The sequence below is a fragment of the Sapajus apella genome, unplaced genomic scaffold (genome assembly GCF_009761245.1).
Source record: "Sapajus apella isolate SASKATOON/1434 unplaced genomic scaffold, GSC_monkey_1.0 scaffold3, whole genome shotgun sequence".
NCBI lineage: Eukaryota > Metazoa > Chordata > Mammalia > Primates > Cebidae > Sapajus > Sapajus apella.
The window spans coordinates 22,088,476-22,096,319 of NW_022436943.1; positions in this window are offsets into that span (position 1 = coordinate 22,088,476).

Here is a 7,844-nt window from a genome sequence, read left to right on the forward strand (position 1 = left end):
AGTGTCTGTTCATGTATTTACCCATTTTTAATGGGGTTGTTTGTTTTTGCTTGTAAATTTGTTTAAGTTCTTAATAGATACTGCATATTAGACCTTTATCTAATGCATAGTTTGCTAATATCTTCTCCAAATCTGTAAGTTGTCTGTTGATAGTTCTGTAAGTTACTCTGTTGGTAGTTTCATTTGTTGCACAGAAACTCTTTAGTTTAATTAGGTCCCATTTGCCAGTTTTTGGTTTTGTTCCAATTGCTTTTTAGCATCTTCATCCTGCAATTTTTGCCAAATCCTATGTCCAGAATTATATTTCCTTGGTTATCTTCCAGGGTTTTTTTTATAGTTTTAGGGTTTACATTTAAGTCTTTAATCCAATTTGTGTTTTTGTATACAGTGTAAGGAAGGGGTCCAATTATAATCTTCTACATTAATATATACATTTCTAAAGGTAAAGAATATGTTGTATCTTTTAAGAAAAAATTTCACTAAGCTAAATACAGATTTGGATACATAATATGCATTCATCTCATAATTTATGAATAAACAATATCAAATAAGTAATATTGTTAATTTATGATGAAATGATATTGTTTATTTTTGTTAAAATTTATCTGATATGCATAAGATAAGCAAATAAAAAATGTTAGAAAAACACTTATAAACTAAGAAGTACCTATTTCCAAGACTGATTTTAGCCCCGGGTATCATCCAAATTACCTCTATTATGTATCCCTGGTATAGCACTTGGGATACAGTAGGTACTCAATAAATGTTGATTGACTTAGTGAATAAATGAGTAACAATATTTATACAGAACATGAAACTCACAAATTACTTTACCTGTGTCCTCATTTAATCCTCCAGGTAACTTTTAGGTAACAGTGTCAGCTACAACAGAAAACTAAGCAGACACAGAAACACCTAAGTTTTCAAAACTACAATTCCTAGGCTCACCCAGACATTCTGAATTGGAAACTATGGATGTTCATTGCCTCTCAATCTTACATGTATATTAATTTATAACCATCTGCCAAGTGATGCTGGTGATCAGTGGTCCATTATATGAGGAGTAAGGTGTAGTTAGAACAGTAACTCGTTATAAAGCACATCAAGAAATTCTAATGTGTGGATGCTTGGGTTGTTTTTTTTTTTTTTTTTTTTCAAGTTATGCTCAGACTCTACTTCCAGTGATTCTGACTCAATTAGCCCAGAGAAGTGTCAGTAGTGACTTTTTAGCCAGGATTGAGAACCACTACTGTAGATTTTGCTCCAGCATAAAAACCTATGAAATGGTAGAAGTAGGTTTACACTTGGGTCTCTATCTTTTATGTCTTTTCCAAAATCCTATACTACCTCCATGAAGGTAAAACAGGATCTCTGAATTGTCCTGTTTACAATCAAGTTCAGTTTGACTTTAGTTAGTATATGATACGATAGCCACTCTTAGATTCTTTAGTTTCTAAAAGTTGCATAGTAAAGGGCAGATACATGAATCAAAAAGTGAAAATGAGTAAAAATGATTTGATTACTGTCAGAATTCACTGGTGAAATCATTGAATCTTTAACAAATCCTTCCCTGAGGCATTCCAGAAAATAGTTCTACGTAGTTGTAAATAGTCCTTTGAGCATCCATTTCATCATCTCTGGAAACTGTACCTTTTCAACTTCCTTCTATATTTGGAAAATGCTCAGTGCCTCTTACCACTCCCCAATTTCCCTGCAAAATTCTTTCTAATAGGACTACTAATAAAATAACTTTTTGTGCTTACATTTTTACCCTTTTACTGGACTGAAACCCACAAGTAATTCTTTGAAAAATTATAGTCACCCATCATGATGAGTGAGAAATATAGGCTGAGTTAGCCACATGTGCATGACACCAATTTTTCAACGTAATGTAGCAGGCCGTAAAGCGCAAAAAAATTCAGCTGAAATCTCAGCCACTAGATGCCGCTGAAGTGTCTGGAGGCCTAGGAAGTGAATTCTCCAGAACTATAAAGGCTTACATGTTGGAAAATAAAATGCTGTTACTATGGTGACCAGCTGAGATTATGGATAATGAGAGTACCATGTTTTCCACTCTCTAAGGAGCTATTGTTCTCCACATATTGCTCTATGCTGAACATTGCTGACCTTCAAAATGTATCAAAATCATTGGTACTTTTCTTTCTAAAATAAAGGATATTTCATTCAATACTTTTGTGTGAGTGAGAAGCTGTACACATCAAGTATTCACACGTACACACACACACACACACACACACACACACACACAGAGTATGGAAAGAAACCATTATCCCATGCATTTTTCTTATTTAGTACAGAAGTGTGATTGATGGTCTTAACAGTACCTGATGTCATAGTTTCTACAACTTTGTGTGATTCTATATTTTTAAAAGTTCTCCATCTATATGATAGATGAATTGAATAAAACCAGCTCAATACATGTCATCTAGATATGTACTAATATTACATATCTAGCATATTACATATGTATTAGAAATAATTATAGCAAGAATAACTTTTCAGTGGAACAGGGTGCAAGAAATTTTCAGTTTAGGTAGGGGAAACACACACAAGTAGCTTTCTTCTAACGATAGCAGTAGACAGGAAAACAGAGTCACAGGGAAATAGAAATATTTTACATAAAACAGTTTAAAACAGGCATTGTAAAATGATAAAAGGATAAATTATACTCATTGTTTACTAACAAGTTATTGATTTTCTATGAATATTTAATTTACTATATTCAGTAGAAAATCTGTGAAGTTAAGATTCATACACTTCTAAAAAATTAAATGTAAATAAAATCATAAATGGATACTGTGAGGTTCTATAAGAATCTCTCACCAAAAATATTCTCCCAAAATAATTACTTAAACTTGCACAGCCCAAGGAAATAAAAATTAATTAATATGTCTCAAAATTCAAGCAAGGGAAAAATTAATGACCAGATTTTTCATGTCAGAAGACTTTACATAATAATTAATGAGTATGAAAGAGTAATAAATATGTCAGTTTTCATAATATATGATGAGTTCTCATTATCCTGGAAAACTATACCTCTCATTCCTTTTAAAAACTATCCCTGAGCTGCATAAACCTAAAGTGAATTTGATATCCTTGAGTCCAGCTTCCAATGGCTGTAAATGATTCACAGAAATCATAACTTGGTAAGTGGTTTTTTAACAGTAGTTGCATCTTTTGAAAAACAAATAGAGATGGAGCTGACAGGAATATCTGCAAATAAATGTCAAGGGACATTGTTAGAATACTAACCTATGATTGGAGTCATGATTTTCCAAAATACAAGAAAATCTGAAGCACAAATTTGTGGCCACCCCTATCCAAATATAATGGAGACAGCAAAAGACTATAAACAATAGCATTATATGCCCCATAGTGTATTTCACTCTCTAATTTCCTAGGACTGCCATAACACAGTACCACCAAACTCAACTGCTTAAAGCAACAGACATTTATTGTTTCACATTTCTGGAGGCTAAATAAGATCAAATATCATCAGGATCATGTTCTCCCTTAAATGTATAGGATAATTTTTCCTTGCATTCTCTTAGCTTCTGGTGGTTTGCTGGCAATCTTTGACATCCTTTGGCTTGCAGCTGCATACTTCCAGTCTCTACCTTCATCATCACATGGTGAAATCCTTGTGTGTCTCTGTTTTCACATGCCATCTTCTTGAAAGGACATCAGTTATGTTGGATTAGAGGTCCATCCTATTCCGGTATGATCTCATCTTAACTAATTACATCTGCAAACAACCTTATTCCAAATAAGGTCACATTCTGAGGTAATGGGGGTTAGAACCTCAATGTATTATTTCAGAAGGGACATAATCAATCCAAAACACGCTCATAATACCTGAAAGTATTTGGTAGCACATGAAACTTGATAAAATGCCACCATTTTCTCCAATTGGCTGGCAAAGCTTTGTGGAGGTCAGGAGATTTAAAATAGTTATTATCAGCTTTATGATGCTATACTGTAAGCATTAGAAATGGAATCCAATGAATGAAAAGCAGGAAAGACTAAAGACACCAAAAGTACAAAGAATTTTCCTATGGTCCATTCTGACATCCACCTGCAATCAGGTAGAAATGTACCGAAACCAATTAACTTTTACATACTTTTTTTTCCAGTTGTCTCTGGCAGCTAAACAATTATCCTATGTGGATAGACATGGATGAAATAGATAATTATTTTTATGAAATGCTTAATGCTGGTCAGGCACAGTAGCTCACACCTATAATACCAGAACTTTGGGAGGCTGAGGCAGGAAGATAACAAGGTCAGGAGTTCGAGGCCAGCCTGGCCAAAATGGTGAAATCCCATCTCTACTAAAAATATTAAAATTAGCCGGGCTTGATGGCAGGTGCCTGTAGTCCCAGCTACTCGGGAGGCTGAGGCAGGAGGATTGCTTGAACCCAGGAATCAGAGGTTACAATGAGTCGAGATCGTTCCACCCTGGGGGGCAGAGCGAGACTCATCTCAAAAAAAGAAAGAAAGAAATGCCTAATGCTAATAATTATTTTGGCTTTGTATTTTACTAAGGGATATGTAACAATCACATACGACTCTCTTCTGTTTCATATAGTTATGTAAATGAGGAAATGAAAACAAATTTGTAGCTTCATAAATCTTCAGGTTAACCATAAAAGCCTCCACAGTTTCATCTGATCAACTACGGGCATTCTAGTTATATTTAAGCAATGTAACTTTTTCAAACTTTTGTCATGTATTCCTATCATATTATCTTTCAACACTAGACCAAAAAAGGGAACACCTATGACCTCCAAAGTTTCAAAAGACCAAAAATGTGTTCACTCATCTATTGATTCATTTATCCTTTCTTCCTCATCCTTGAGTACCTACCAAATTCCAGGCATTGTGATGGGTTCTCAGTTTAAATGCTCCCCAAGCCTGGCAGTGAAACTAAGCTATGGTGGTATGCGTTCTGCATCTTAGCTAGACTATCAAGTTTTCCAAATACTTATTGAATATATAGTAAATTCCTTGTATTTGATTTTAAAGAAGATTGCAAAGGGCATTGCAAAATACATATTTTGTAGATTACAATTTGATTAGCTTTCCCGACAGTGATGCTAATATAATTTTCTTTTGGTTTTAAATGGAAGCTTTGGATTGCTTTTGCAAGTGTTTATATGAAGAAGCAAATACTAGCCACAATTCTAGCAGCCTAATGGCAATCACCTATATGTCCCATCAATGCCACAAATTAAACATTTTCAACAATAAACATTATCTTCATTCTCTGACTATATTTATTTGTATGCTACAGGTTTATCTTAATGATACCATCACCTTTCTATCACCCAGGCTCAAAAGCAATCTTTTCTTCTTTTCTTTTTAACATTCCTTTTGTAAGTCTTCTCATTCAGCTTCTCATTTTAATTGCACACTGTTTTTTATTCTATTCCCTGTTCTGTATTTCCACAGACACTATTCTGATTACCTTTCTTAAACACTGGCATTCTAAATGTTCTTCCAAGTTGTGTTTACAGCATATTTATCTCATTGAAGCACAAATCCGATCATGATATAACCTCAAATAAAAATCTTCTGTTTTTCCCCTTGGCACAGAGGATAAATCTCTTTGTTTAACATTCAAAGCCTTCCATAATTGGTCTGCTATCTCCATTTCCTATCTTCAGAATGCTCATCATATCCAGAACACTATTTTCAAACTAAAATAGCTGCTGTTAACCTGAGCATTCCAAACCCATGACATTGCTCACACTGGTTCCTCAGTGAGAATGCTTTTATCTCATATCCAAATTCTATTATTCAATCATAATAATTACTCTTTTTATTAATTATATGAAATGAGCAACTGAGTTGATTCATTGCAACTACATGATATACTTCCAAGTCTTTCAAAACCCATACTTAGCTTTAATACATCAAACATGTCTTAAGGAAATAGAGTGTTGTTGTTTTTTTGCTACCTAATACATTCTTTTTCGTATAACAAAAATCAGGCGAATTTATAATCACTCTACTCTGAAATATTCCATAACAGAATTATCCAAGAAAGGACACCAAAGAAAGAGTAAAACAGCTTGTTAACAATTATATTTCTAATTGTCATCTTGTTCACATAACTCTATGATCATTACTCTGCTGTTTGCATATTTAATGTATGTAATATGATCACAGAAGGTTGGCATGAAGAGGAAAAATTAAATATAAAGTCACATATTGGTAAGAAGTTTGACAGTTTAGTTTTACTAAATAGTCCGAATTTACTGCTATTCAAAAAAAATATTTTTACAATGGAGACTAAATATACAAATAGAAATGATCAAATGTATTCTTATTTAAATATGACTTTCAAATCAAAAATGTCTTTAAATTTTGTTTTATTTCTTATGATGTTAGAACTTCTAAAGAAGTCTTTACTAACTAAAGATGATTTTGTAGGCAATGTTGTTTGATAAAATTACATTAACATGCAAAGAGGTGTTTTATAGTTTAACATTTTTACATTATAGTGTGTGAAAAAGATAAAGGTTTTCTCTGAAAACAATCTTTGAGACTTCTAGTCCCATGGCAAATAAATGTACTTCGATATGCATTATATGCACCAAATACACAGTAGTGTTTGATAACATATAGAATGAAGAAACTAAAAATTTACCTGGACTCATAATAAGATAGACATGCAGATCCAATGGAGTTAGGACAAGTTCAGGGCAGCTGGTCTCTTACATAGATCAGGCAGCAGCAGCTTCTGCTCCAGCTATTGAGGCAAGGGAGATCCAAAAGTTCAGAAGAGAATAGGAACCCCAGAAACAGCCCTGTATATTCAATAGGCCCTTTGTTATCTGTTGGCTTCATCGTGAGTTTCAATTTCATATATTCAACTAACCTTGGATCAAAAATATTCAGGGTGGGGTGGGGCAGGGCAAGGTGGGGTGATGACTGGCACCGGCAGTCCCATTTACTAGGGAGACTGAGGTTGGAGAATCACTTGAGCCTAGAAGTTCCAGGATGCAGTGCCCTATGATCCTGACTGCTAATAGCCACTCCACTCCAGCCTGGTAACAAAGTGAGACTCCATCTCTTTAAAAAATTTATTAATAAAAATATTCAGTCAAAAAATTAAAAACACAAAAATTTTTAAATAATGCAAATGGAATAAATCAATGCAGCATAACAACTATTTACGTAGCATTTACATTGTATTAGGTAATATAAGTAATTTGGAGATGATTTAAAGATTAAGTATAAGTTAAATAAAGATATCATGACATTTTATGAAAGGGATCTGAGCCTTCACAAATTTTGGTTTCCCGGCTTGGGAACCAACTCTTGTGGAGGTTCTGATCTAAGTTATTATTTCTGTGCATGCCATCTTTTTTATCCAGCTGCTCCCATTAGAAAGTTCTGGAAGCTGTGTGAGTTATCTCAATTTTTTCCACTGGGCTTCTACAGGAAGCAACTGTGTTATAAACACCTATGCCACTGTACTTACACTTCAAAATATGAAATTATTTTATTTCTCAGATTCATTTTTACAGTTGCTGTGACTTCCTAATGATATACCCTTTCTCCTTCTCTCATTAAAGATCCATTTTCAAAAAGAAGCATGAAAAAGAGGAGGAGAATTAAGAGGAGGAAGAAGAAGGGAAAGTAGAGAAGGAAGTGGAGGGGGAGCAAAAAAATAAAGAAGGAGAGAGTGAGGGAGACAAGGAAGAAGAAAGAGGAAGAGAAGGAAGACAGAGACAGGAGGGGAAGACGGGAGGGGGAGGAGGAGTGTGAGGGATGAGGAAAAAGGAGGACGAAGAAGAAGAGGAGGAAACAGAAGG